This window comes from Pipistrellus kuhlii, unplaced genomic scaffold, assembly GCF_014108245.1.
Source record: "Pipistrellus kuhlii isolate mPipKuh1 unplaced genomic scaffold, mPipKuh1.p scaffold_m20_p_10, whole genome shotgun sequence".
NCBI lineage: Eukaryota > Metazoa > Chordata > Mammalia > Chiroptera > Vespertilionidae > Pipistrellus > Pipistrellus kuhlii.
The window spans coordinates 53,357,120-53,370,112 of record NW_023425405.1 but is presented as its reverse complement, the minus strand read 5'-3'; the positions used below and the strand labels follow the sequence as shown (position 1 = coordinate 53,370,112).

The following is a 12,993-nucleotide window of genomic DNA, read 5'->3' as shown; positions in this document are numbered from 1 at the left end:
CTAATGAATGAAATAAACTGACAAACAAAACAGAAACAGAGGCATGGATACATGGAACAGACTGACAGCCGACAGAGGGGAGGGACACCTGGGGGCTAATTGAAAGAAGATGAAGGGATTAGCCAAAAACACATATATACAGCCCAGCCAGTGTGGCTCAATGGAGGTCATGGTTCAATTCCCAGTCAGGGCACACCATGGTTGCAGGCTTGGTCCCCATCGTGCAGGAGGGCAGCTGATCAACTGTTCTCTCTCATCATTAATGTTCCTCTCTCTCTCCCTCTTTCCCTCCCTCTCTGAAATCAACAAAAATATATCTTAAATAAACCACATAGATACATAACACACAGACAACAGTGTGGTAGCCAGAGGGAAAGAGGGTTAAGGCTAGGTTGAAGTGGACAACGTGGGAGGGTATAGAGACCAAAAGAACTCTGCCTAGGGTGATGGGACACAATGCAGTGCACAGGTAATGTTTTATTGAATTGTACACTTGAAAACTGTATGGTTTTACAAATCGATCACCCCAATAAATTCAATGAAAAATAAAGACCCTATGATTACATAGTACCCAGTACCCATTCAGGATCATATCTCCATCACAAGTTCCCTATTTTAATCACATCTTAAAAAGTAAGTCCCTTTTTGCCATATAGGATAACATCTTCACAGGTTCACAGGAATATCTTTGGGCAGGGGTGGGGCATTATTCAGACTACACACCCTCATCTTCAATTCTCCAAGGTACTGTTCTATTTCAGACCTCATTAACTCTCCTGTAGGTTTCCTTCCTTAACTTATTAAAAATAACTCATCTTTTCACATATCTAATCTTTCCCTGCTCCAATTATTTATATGGACATGATAACTAAAGTAATCCTCACTGTTCAGCGATTATTACATGTCCCCAATTCACTCACCTTCCTTCTCTTTTTAGTACCTATTCCAAATCTTCAAAACTCTCAAGTTCACCCACTATTCCCAATGTCTTCTTTTCTTTTCTTTTCTTCTTTTTTTATATTTTATTGATTTTTTAAAGAGAGGAAAAGAGAGGGATAGAGAGTGAGATACATCAATGAGAGAGAAACATTGATCAGCTGCCTCTTGCACACCCTCTACTGGGGATGTGCCTGCAACGAAGGAATATGCCCTTGACCGGTATCAAACCTGGGACCCTTCACTCCACAGGCAGACACTCTATCCACAGAGCCAAACCAGTTAAGGCCCAATGTTTTTTTTTTTAACATCACCATACTTCTATTTCTCAGAAAAAATAAAAAGATTATCAAAAGCATGTCTCTCTCTCTAACCAGTTTGGCTCAGTGAATAGAGCATCAGCCTGTGAAGAGCATCAGTCCTGGGTTCGATTCTGGTCCAGGCACATGCCTGGGTTGTGGGCTAGATCCCCAGTGTGGGGTGTGCAGGAGCAGCCTATCAATGATTCTCTCTCATCCCTGATATTTCTAAGTCGCTCTCCCTCTCCCCTTTTCTCTAAAAACCAATAAACATTTAAAAACAAACGAAAAACATGTCTCTTGCCTGCAAATGTAATCTTTATCTCCATCCAAGTTACATTACACCTGAGTAGAGGTGTTTCTCTTTCTATCCAAGGCTAAGTCCTCTAAAATGCTATCAATCTCATACTCTCTAGATCAGTGTTTTTCAACCTTTTTTGGGCAAAGGCACACTTGTTTCATGAAAAAAATCACGAGGCACACCACCATTAGAAAATGTTAAAAAATTTAACTCTGTGCCTATATTGACTATATATAAAGTAATTCTCTTGAATAGGAATCAAATAAACACAAAGAAAGTATTTTATAATTACTTTATTATGAAATATTAAGTAAACAAAATAGTGAAAAATTATAAAATTCTTGTCTTGTCTGCACCTACGGCACACCAGGCAACATCAGTGTGCCGCGGAACAGCGGTTGAAAAACGCTGCTCTAGATCAGTGGTTCTCAACCTTTCTAATACAGTTCCTCATGTTGTTGTGACACCCCCACCCCACAACCACATAATTATTTTCGTTACTACTTCGTAACTGTAATTTTGCTACTGTTAATGAATTGCAATGTAAATATCTGTGTTTTCCGAAAGTCTTAGGCTCTACAAAGAACTGCTAGCAGGGTTGCCTAAGACCATCCAAAAACACAAATATTTACATTACAATTCACAACAGCAGCAAAATTAGTTATGAAATAGCAACGTAAAGAATTTTGTGGTTGGGGGTCATCACAACATGAGGAACTGTATTAAAGGGTCTCAGCATTAGAAACGTTGAGAACCACTGATCTAGGTCTAAGAGTGTGGTCTACGGCCAGCAACACTGGCATCATCTGAAAGCTTGTCAGAAATGTATCTCTGGCCTCAACCCAGACCCTCTGACACAGAACCTGCATTTAATAAGACCCTCAGTAAAGTTTCAGATGGACTATACTGAACACCTCTACTGCAATAGTCCATTTGCTTTCTAGTCTCAAGGAATAAATTAAATCAAGCCTCTAAGCTTTTAAAATACAGGCCAGAAAAAAACATGCAAATGATGATACCTTGATACTGTATTTTTACCTCTTCTTCCAATTACAGCCAAATTCTGGCTCATACCTTCACTGTAATTACTGAGGTGACCAATGATCTACCTTTCCTTTATTTTGGGGGGTTGGAGAAAGGAGAGAAGAAAAATATCAATATCTGTGATGACAATGTTGATCACACCCTTACAAAACACTTCCTAACTACTTCCACTACTTTTTTCCTGATTCTTTTCTTACTTCTATGATTTTCAGTGCTCTTTAAGGTTATCTTCTTCACTATACTCATTCTCCCACAATAATTTATTTTATGCTAATGGATAGCTTTAATTATCACTTAAGTATTGATTACCCCACCAAGTCATCCTCCCTCTTATTTCCGACCTCACCCATTTGGCTCAGTGGATAGAGCATCGGCCTTCGGACTAAAGGGTCCTGGGCTCGATTCTGGTCCAAGGGCATGTACCTTGGTTTTGGGCTCAATCCCCAGTAGGGGGCGTGCAGAAGGCAGCTGATGGATGTTTCTCATCTATGTTTCTAACTCTCTATCCTTCTCCCTTCCTCTCTATAAAAATAAAATACATCAAAAAATAAATGTACTCTCAATAACGTAAGATCTCTGTACATCAACATTCCTCATCTATAAAAAAGATAATAAAATGGGAATAATCTTAAATCAACAACACACTCTTGTTTCCTCTCCAAACCCACCCTCCTTTCTCCTTAAATATATCCTATTCTCAGGCAATGGCATTCACTGAAATAGCAGAAATCCGTAAGTCATTCTACATTTCTTTCCTCCCTTCTTCCATATCCACTGATATCCAAGACCTGCTACATATAAGCATCTCTCCAGTTTCCCAAGCTCTTCATTCCAATAGTTACTAGTTCACATTAGGGCTTATATCATCTCTCCCTTGGCCCAATTATAATAGTATAGAGACCAAAACCATAAAACATCCATTTCCAAAATATCCTTTTTGCCAGGTTCCCTACCTCTAGTCTCTACCTTTTCCAATGTATTCTCCATACTGCCACCTGCATCTTTCAGTTATCCCTCTACAAAACTCTTCACAGCCTTGCACTACATACAAAGGCCTTGCCAAACCATCCCAAAACGCATAAAGAGAAACATTTCTCCGACACTCCTCTCACCTCTTTTATCTGCTAAGCAAAGAGATACTTCATATCAAAGCATCAGGTCTACAAGATCTCTATATAAAGTTCTCCCTTAGGAAGTCAGGCAGCTGAAGATGTTCCTTTTCCTTTGATTCTACTACCTTTTGGTCATATCTCATCAGAATAATTGAATCATCTGTCTTCCCTAACTAAACTGAGATCACTGTGACTTCATAGCCCTACTTAGCACAAACATGGCAATAGCAGATGCTTAATAAATATTTGCAGAATTCAGTATATTGCTGATAGTATTTTTACCAAGTTAATTCACTTTCCTTAGCCTGGAACCCTGCCATTCTTATCAATTTCTGAATCTGCCTAATGCTTCTTTCTATGCCTTTACTCCTACAGATTCATCTAAGAATTCTCTCTTCCTTCCATCTCCTATTAAAGTCCAATCTATCTTTTAAGGCCTAATTCAGGAGTCTTTCAGAAACCCTTACCACCAACACCAAGAAAGCAACAAGCTCTCCTTGCTTGCTTGAATCCCCACAGCACATTATATGAGTTTTATGACTCAACATTGCACTTTGTGTACCACAGTAGAGGCCCAGTGCATGAATTTGTGCACAGGTGGGGTCCAGATGGCCCACCCTGATTGGGGGGGGGGGGGGGGGAGGCTGCGGGAGGTTGGCCGGCTGGCTGCGCCCCAAATCTGGCCCATTGGCTGATCACAGTGCAGGTCATAGTGACTAGTTGTTCTGGTTGCTTGGCTTTTATATATATAGATTGTCTACTAGACTACATCCTCTTTGAGGAGCAGAATAGACCTCTTTAAGGTCTTTTTTTTTTTTTTTTTAATCACTCCATACCTCTTAGCATAATACCACATAAAATAGCAGTCTTTTACTAAATAAACAAACATACTTCATTGAATCTCAGTTTACAAAACACTTTTCTAGACATTTTTTACTTGCTCTTCATAGCAACCAAGATATAAAAGAAAGCGGATGGGGGGACTAAAATAAAGATGGTTAAGAAGTTTATTTAGAATCCAGGAGCTATGAAGAAATACAGTCAAACTCAAGACCAAGTTTTCCAATTCAAAGTCAGGCACTACTTATTGCTACTACACCATACTACATCCTTCCCCTTCACTTATTTGATTCTTATTTATCTTCATGGATCAAGCTAAAGTACCATCTCCTCTATAACCTCCACATTTGCTGAAATCACCTAATACTTGTTACATACTGCCTTGTATTTTATGTCTTGGCTTTTAAAAACATAAGCTGGATTGTCTTAAGACTTTCCAATGCATTTCGAATAAAAGTCAAAATCTTTGTCATCCACAAGACCCAAACTGCCTCTCATCCTTGGGCTCCAACCATACTAGACTCTTCTGATTCTTCAAAAGGTCATACTTCTTCCTGACTTGATATGTTCACACATACTGTTTTCTCTTGGGATGCTTAGATCATCACATGGCTGATTCTTTCTCGTCATTCAGGGCTCCATTTATCAACTGCACAGTGAGACCTCCCCTCACCAGAAAGATATGTGAACACATCTACAATATACCCCTCTCCTCCACTAGTATGGGTTAGCATTACATTGCCAGTGTCTAAAGCTTTTACTGTCATGCAACAAGGGATCAAAAGATTTCTATTGAATTGATGAATAAAAACAAGTAAACAGGTTATCTTCTCTGAATACCTGTAAATACTAGCAGAATAGTTTGCGTCATTGATAACCAGCTATCAATGGTCATAGGTCCAATGATAAAATTCTACTTAAACTAAAAAAATAGAAAACAATTACATTTAGTTAATTGGTATCTTCATATAAACACTGAGAAGATTTTATTTTATATCAAACATCTTACACCCATTTTCTAATACAAAGTTAATAATCAAAACTAGTATTTCTAATGTAAACATTTCCTTATTTTTAATAACAGAGGGTCTTCATGATTATAAAAATAATACAGTCACATAAGAAACACAAATCACCAGTAAAGAAATTAAAATGCTCCCTTCTCTTTGGTAACCAGAAAAGGCAAAATAAAATAATGGTGATAAATTTCCATCCATCAGAATGGCCAAAATAGAACTTTCGAAAATACCAAGTATTCATGAGAATGCAGAGAAATGATCACACATAAATTATCAATTTATAAATATAAATTGTTAAAGGAATATAAAATTCTTAAGGCTTTTATTTTTTTATTTTTTTAATATATATTTTATTGATTTTTCACAGAAAGGAAGAGAAATAGAGTTAGAAACATCGATGAGAGAGAATCATCGATGAGAGAGAATCATCGATCAGCTGCCTCTTGCACACCCCCTACTGGGGATGTGCCTGCAACCAAGGTACATGCCCTTGCCCGGAATCGAACCCGGGACCTTTCAGTCCGCAGGCCGACGCTCTATCCACTGAGCCAAACCGGTCCCGGCAAAATTCTTAAGGCTTTTAAAAAGTCGGTTTGGTAATATCTATCAAATGCTTTTGATCTGCAATTTTACTTACAAGAATACTTCTTAGAAAATATTTTCAATTTTGTCAAAAAGTTATTACACAATATCCTTTAAAGGATAGCTTGTAATATGGAAAAATCAGCTTAGTACCCAACAACTGATAGTTAAATAAAGCTTGATAAATTTCATTATGGAATATTATCTAGCCTTATGGAAAGACCTTCAAATCCTACTACTTTTTATAAAAGCATGTAAATAATATTTATGGCAAACACTCTTAACATTTATATGCATATATGTTTGTAATTATATACACAGAAAAGGATGTACTTCAATCTACTCACATGGTTATATGATTGGAAGGTAATGGGAATGAAAAGACATAAAGGGCTTCTTTTACATCTTGCTCTGTATGCGACTGTACTGTTTTCAGTGATTTCGTATGTGATTTAAATATAAAGAGAGGGCAGATTAAAAGAAGCAAAGTAACTTCATAATGGAAAACTAAAGAAATACAGAAAATTTTAAATAACCACCACTGGAAATTACTATACACCAAAACATATAGTATAAATTAAAATTTAAAAGGTTGTACAGATTTATTCTTACTCCACTATACCAACTGCTTAACTTCAAATAATTAAATCTAGAAAACGAGTGCTTTTAGTAATACTAGCTAAATAAAGAAAATACTACCAACATTATGCATATATTTTTCATTAACAAATAGATGATTTCTTTTTTTTTCTAGCCCCTAGGATAGTAATGGGTAATAACATAGGCTCATGTTTCAGGTCAACCAAAACACCCAGAATTTTTTACTGCAAAAATTACTCTCTCTGGGAAACAACTTTCATCGAAAAATAAAACTGGGCCCTAGCCGGTTTAGCTCAGTAGATGGAGCATCGGCCTGCGGACTGAGGGGTCCCGGGTTCCATTCCGGTCAAGGGCACATGCCGGGTTGTGGGCTTGATCCGCGGTGGAGGGCATACAGGAGGCAGCTGATCAATGATTCTCTCTCATCATTGATGTTTCTATCTCTCTCCTCTTCCTTCCTCCCTGAAATCAATAAAGAAATATAAAAAATAAAAATAAAAAATATTTCTGGAAATTTCAGAGCTATCATTTTGTGGAGAAAGACTGAATACATTTCCTATATAATCAGGAACAGGACAAGGAAGTCCAATTTAACACTGTACTTGAGATTCTAGCTATTTTAATTAGACAAGACAAAAATAAAAAGAATCCAAGACTGAAAGGGAAAAAAGGTAAAACTATACCTCTGGAGAGACTTAATCTTGTATATAGAAAATCTGAAGGAATCCACTAATAAACTATTAAGACTAAGAAATAAGTCAGGAAAAGAGAAGATAAATGAAAAATATTATTATAGAAAAATATTATAGTTCTATACATCAGCAAATGATCAAAATAAAATTACAAAAAAAAAAAAAACACAAACAAACAAACAAAAAAACTCCTATTTTCAATAGCCTTAACAAGAAATCCAGGAATTTAACAAAAGTGCAAGGATTCTGAAAACTTCAGAACACAATTGAAAATATAAAGGAAACTGTAACTAAATGGAATGAAATTTAATGTTCATACGATTAGATGATTTAACATTAAAATGTCAATATTCTCTTATTGATCAACAGATTCAATGCAACCCTTACAAAAGCCTCAGTTACCTTCTTTGCACCAATTGGCAACTGATCCTAAAATTCACATGGAAATGCAGCCCCCACACATCAAAGAAAGAAAAAAAAAGTCAAGCAATCTGAAAGAAAATTGGAAGACTCCCTGTTTCAAAAATCACTAAAAAGGCAGAATAATCAAGAATGTGTGGTATAGTAAAACCTCAATTTTGTGGCCTTTGATTTAACAGACTAGATTTAATGGACAAAATTCCCAGTCTGTATGTCATATGTGAAAATTATAACCCTGTTCTTTTTAAAATGCTTTTAATAGGATGGTCTTAAATATTTTTGTTAACTCACTGTTATTTTTAATAAATTTTATCAAATAAGCCATATGTTGGAAAAAAACACTAATAATTTCTCAGACATGAATTACTATTACGTTTATACAGCTATCTATGAAACCCTAATTTGCAAATAGACCAAGCAGCAAAACAACAAAACAATCAGTTGCTATGACAAGCACTGACCACTAGGGGGTGCGTGTGGAACATGGTATCGGCCGTGGTGGAATTTGTGGAGCAGGTGAGTGGGGGCGCCAGATCAAGGCAGGGCACAGGTCCCTGTCATCGGGGCAAGCCTCTGGTTGTTACTGAAAATTCTTTGCTCCTGTACGCCAAGATCCCGCCCAGCGCTCGCACCTGCTGCCGGCACTGGCCCCACTCGCACCCACTGCCAACACTGGAGCTGCCACATTATGCCAGTCCCAATCACTTGGCACCATCAGCAGCAGGTGCAAGTGGTGGTTGCTGGCCCCGATTGCCCCTGCAGGTTTCTCCACTTCCCCCTGCTCCTGAGGGGTGATCGGGGCAGCAGCCACCACTTGCACCCGGTGACAGTACCAACCCTGCTCACACCCACTGCTGGCACCAGCCCCTTTTGCTCCATGCTGTCAGTGGGTGCGAGCGGGGCCAGCGCCCTCAGCACATAAGAGCAGCAGTGGTGGGAGCGGGGCTGCCAGCAGACAGGGGACTGGGGGCCATGGCAGGAGGGGCCAGGCGAGGGTATGGAGGAAGGGCCGAGACCAGCCCTTGTGCCCACACCACAGCCTCACGGCCCACAGTTCCTTTCAAGGTGCACAAATTCGTTCACTGGACCCCTAGTAGTCTACATATATAAATCCAAGAATCACCACTCTTAAGCAATGTCATAGAATGATTAGCAAGTGATCACGCTGCATCCCTCAGTAATTGGTTCTGTTGCTGCTCAGTAATTGGTTCTGTTGTTTCTAGTGGAACTCTGCAGCAACTTTGCCCAGCTGGGCTCTAGGCCATGCCTCAGCTGTATGCATTTGTTTACTATAAGTTACTGATGAATTCATGCATTTAAATTCAGTTGAAATTTAAAATTACAGTAATACATGTAGAAAAATCTTTTGTGAAATTGAATTTTTCATACATGCTTAATTTTAATTACACAAATGTGTCAGCATAAGTAAAAACAAATAAACTAATTTATCCATTTTTAACATGCTCATTCAGAAAATCCACTTTATGACACTTTCGCCTTAACAGATACTCCCTAGCCCCAACTAGTCTTATATTGAGGTCTTACTGTATAGGTATAGCTCAAGGACACAGAAAATAGTGCTGAAGGTCTGCAGCAGAGTAGGGGAGCAAAGGAGGAGTGTGAAATGGGGAACATCTGTAGCACTGTCAACAACAAATTTTAAAGAATGCCAATGAAGAGAGAATTGTCATTTTAACAACTGGGACAACTAAATATCCACATGCAAAAGAATGAAGTTGGGCCTCTTTCTCTCACCATAAAGAAAAATTATCTCTAAACAGATCAAAGACCAAGATGTAAAGTTTAAACTGTAAAACTATTTGAAGAAAATATATTTGTGACCTTCAGTTAGGCAAAGACTTGTTTGATATGACACCAAGGCATTAACAAAAGAAAAAAACAAAGTGAACTTCAACAAAATTTAAAACTTTTGTGCTTTAATGGACATCATCAAAGGGATACAATGGGAGAAAATATTTGAGAATTAAGTACCTGCACCATAGTTTATTTTAACTATTCCTTTATTCACTGTACTTAGGTTGTTTCAAGTTCATTTGTTTGTTTTTTCCCCTTGGTGCACTGTTCCCAAAGGTACTGCAATACCGGGTTGATTCGTGGAGTGGCCGGAGCAAGCTCCAATTCCATCTCCCTATTCCAAAAATACATTTAATATAATGTTCTCAGATAGAGAATGTATCAGATATTAAACTGATAAGAACAGATACTACACTTGATCTTAGCAAAAGGCCGAGAAGCGATCAAGTTGTTTTTCAATTTGGTAGGCATTATTCATCCCATTTTATAAGAATAACCAAGTTCAAAAAAGGTAAGTTAATGGAAATGCTTACTATTACTCTGCTACAAAAGCACCTAAATTCATATCTGTGTAATTTCTAAGCCCTTGCTTTTTTTTCTACTGGATAATTACCCATCTAATAGTCATTTGATTGTTTTTTGACATCCTAGAACTTCTTTCTTTTCTTCTTCTTTTGAGTCCAGAAACAATGACTCAAAAGCTAAATGACTTGTTCAATGTTACACTATCAGAATGGCCAAAATGGTTATGAACAAATCACCTGGGAATATTCCACTTCTTTATATTAAACTAAAACTAACTCTCCTGAATACAAGAATTCCTCTCTCTAGATGAAGAATGTTACAAGTCATTTAAGAGATTTGTATCCAGAGTATAATAGGAATTCTTAAGATTCAACAATAAGAAGACAAACCAATTTTAAAATTCGTAAAGGATCTGAATGAACATTTCCCCCCCCAAAAAATATATATAAATAGCCAACTAACACATGAAAAGATGTTTAGCATCATTAGTCATAATGAGATATCATTTTAAATTCCAGGATGATAATAATAATAAAAGACAACTAATGCCAAGGATATGAAGAAATCAGAACCCTCATATATTACTGGTCAGAATATAAAAATGATATAGCCACTTTGAAAATAGTTTGGCAGTTCCTTAAAACGTTAAACATAGAACTACCATTCATCCCAAAATTTCATTCCTAGGTATATACCCAAGAAAAATAAACTATACATAAATGTTCACAGAAGTATAATTCATAATAGCCAAAATATGTAAACAACCCAACCAATAAAAAATTCAATATATCCATACAATGGAATAATAGTTGCCATAAAAAGGAATGTACTGAAACATAATACAACATAGATGAGTCTTAAAAACCTTACACTTGAGTAAAAAAAGAGCATGAACTGTATGATTCCATTTATATGAAACTAGAAGCCTGGTGCATGGTGCATGAAATTCATGCACAAGTAGGGTCCCCTAGGCCTGACTGGCAATCAGGGCCAATCTGTGGGGTGACAGGCAGGGTGATTGGGGATCCCACACTGGCACCTGCCTTGGACCTGCAGGCTGGGAGCAGCTCCTGTACTGAGCATCTGCCCCCTGGTGGTCAGTGCATGTCATAGCAACTAGTCATTCTACCGTTTGGTTGATTTGCATAGGTTTTTATTATATAGGACTATTGGCCAGGTGCATGAAATTCAGTCCTCAGCCCGGCCTACACCCTCTCCAATCTGGGACCCTTAGAGGGATGCCAGTTTAGACCCAATCCCTTTTGCAATCCGGGACCGCTGGCTCATACCCATTCTGCTTGCCCTAAACTGCCCCCTCAACGGGCCTGATCGTCTCCAACTGCCCCCTTGCCAGCCTGCTTGCCCCCAACTGCCCCCCTGCTGACCTGATCGTCCCCAACTGCCCTCCCCTTCTGGCTTGCTCACCCCTTACTGCCTTTGCTCCACCATGGCTTTGTCCAGAAGGACATCCAGAAGGTCCCCCAGTTTAATTAGCATATTACCCTTTTATTAGTATAGAAGATGCCCAGAATAGGCAAATCCATAAAGACAGAAAATAGTTGCCAGGCACTGCAAGAGGTGGGAATGGGGAGTGATTACTAACAAGTGCAGTTTTGTGTGTTTTTTGGGGAGAGGGGGTGATTAATATGTCCTAAAATTAGTGATGATGGCTGTACAGCTCTGTAAATACACTAAAGACCACTGATAGTAGCACTTAAAATTAAAATAAATTGCCTGGTGTATTTGAATTTTATCTCAAAAAAGGTGTGATTTTTAAAACTAGGGGGGAAAAAATAAAACTATTTTGTCTGTTCTAAAAGTATACTTCCTTTCCTTTATGTTCCTTACACAACACTAAAAGTTAAAAAAATGAAAGACACATGGCTGACTTTTTACAGAGTGGCTCAACTAAACAAGTTCTAATTCACTGAGCATAAAATCTACGACTGTCTTCATGTTTCACTTTAAAAGATGGCGAGGAGTAGAGGAAGAGTGTAATACTTTATTTGCCCAAAGGCACATACTTTTGATTAATGTAGCTCTATTTATTGTGAATTTATTCATAAGCCAACATTGGACCCTGTTAATATCAACAGGACTTTTTTATTCTTTTTTAATTCTGAGGTTTGCTGGCCAGTGTAGCCAGATGGTTGAGCATCGACCCATGAACCAGGAGGTCACGGTTCAATTCCTAGCCAGGCACATGCCCAGGTTGCAGGCTCAATCCCCAGTGTGAGGTGTGCAGGGAGCAGCTGATCAATGATTCTCTCTCATCATTGTTTCTATCTCTCTATCCCTCTCCATTCCTCTCTGAAATCAATGAAAAAATATATATTTTTTAAATTCTGAGATTCTGGATATTTTCTTATCTCCATCACTTTAACATCATTTTCTGGGTGCCTATTACCTATCAGTGCTTAAAAGACATAAGATTTAAAAAGAACCTCATGGGACTTACAATCTAGTGACTAAAGTAAAAACAAAATATTATGAAAATAGTTGTCAAGCCAGAATCAAAGTACTGAGGGATAAAAAGTACATGTAGAACTCCATACCCAGCAAAAATGTCTTTCAAAATGGAGGTTTTCAGACAAATGAAACAGCAGACCTACATTATAAGAAATATTCAAAGCCATTCCTTTTGACAGAGGAAAATACTACATATCAAAGTTTGAATATGCACAAAGAGATGAGAAAGTATTTGCAAAAGTAGCTTTTCTCATTTTAAAATTTCATGTATGTATAATACGCATAAATTATACATATGTAGAAATAAAGCATGAAAAGAATAGTACTAGAGAGGAAGAA

General features: G+C 37.8%; 1 protein-coding gene and 1 non-coding gene across 9 annotated transcripts in view; both read right to left on the bottom strand.

The window, feature by feature from the left end:
• The window catches only part of CDK13 (cyclin dependent kinase 13), a 100,933-nt gene that overhangs the window by 72,423 nt on the left and 15,517 nt on the right, over positions 1 to 12,993 (bottom strand). The window lies entirely within an intron of this gene.
• Positions 9,915 to 10,104, bottom strand: LOC118714642. Its single transcript, XR_004986645.1, has one exon. It is a non-coding gene; the product is annotated as a U2 spliceosomal RNA (small nuclear RNA).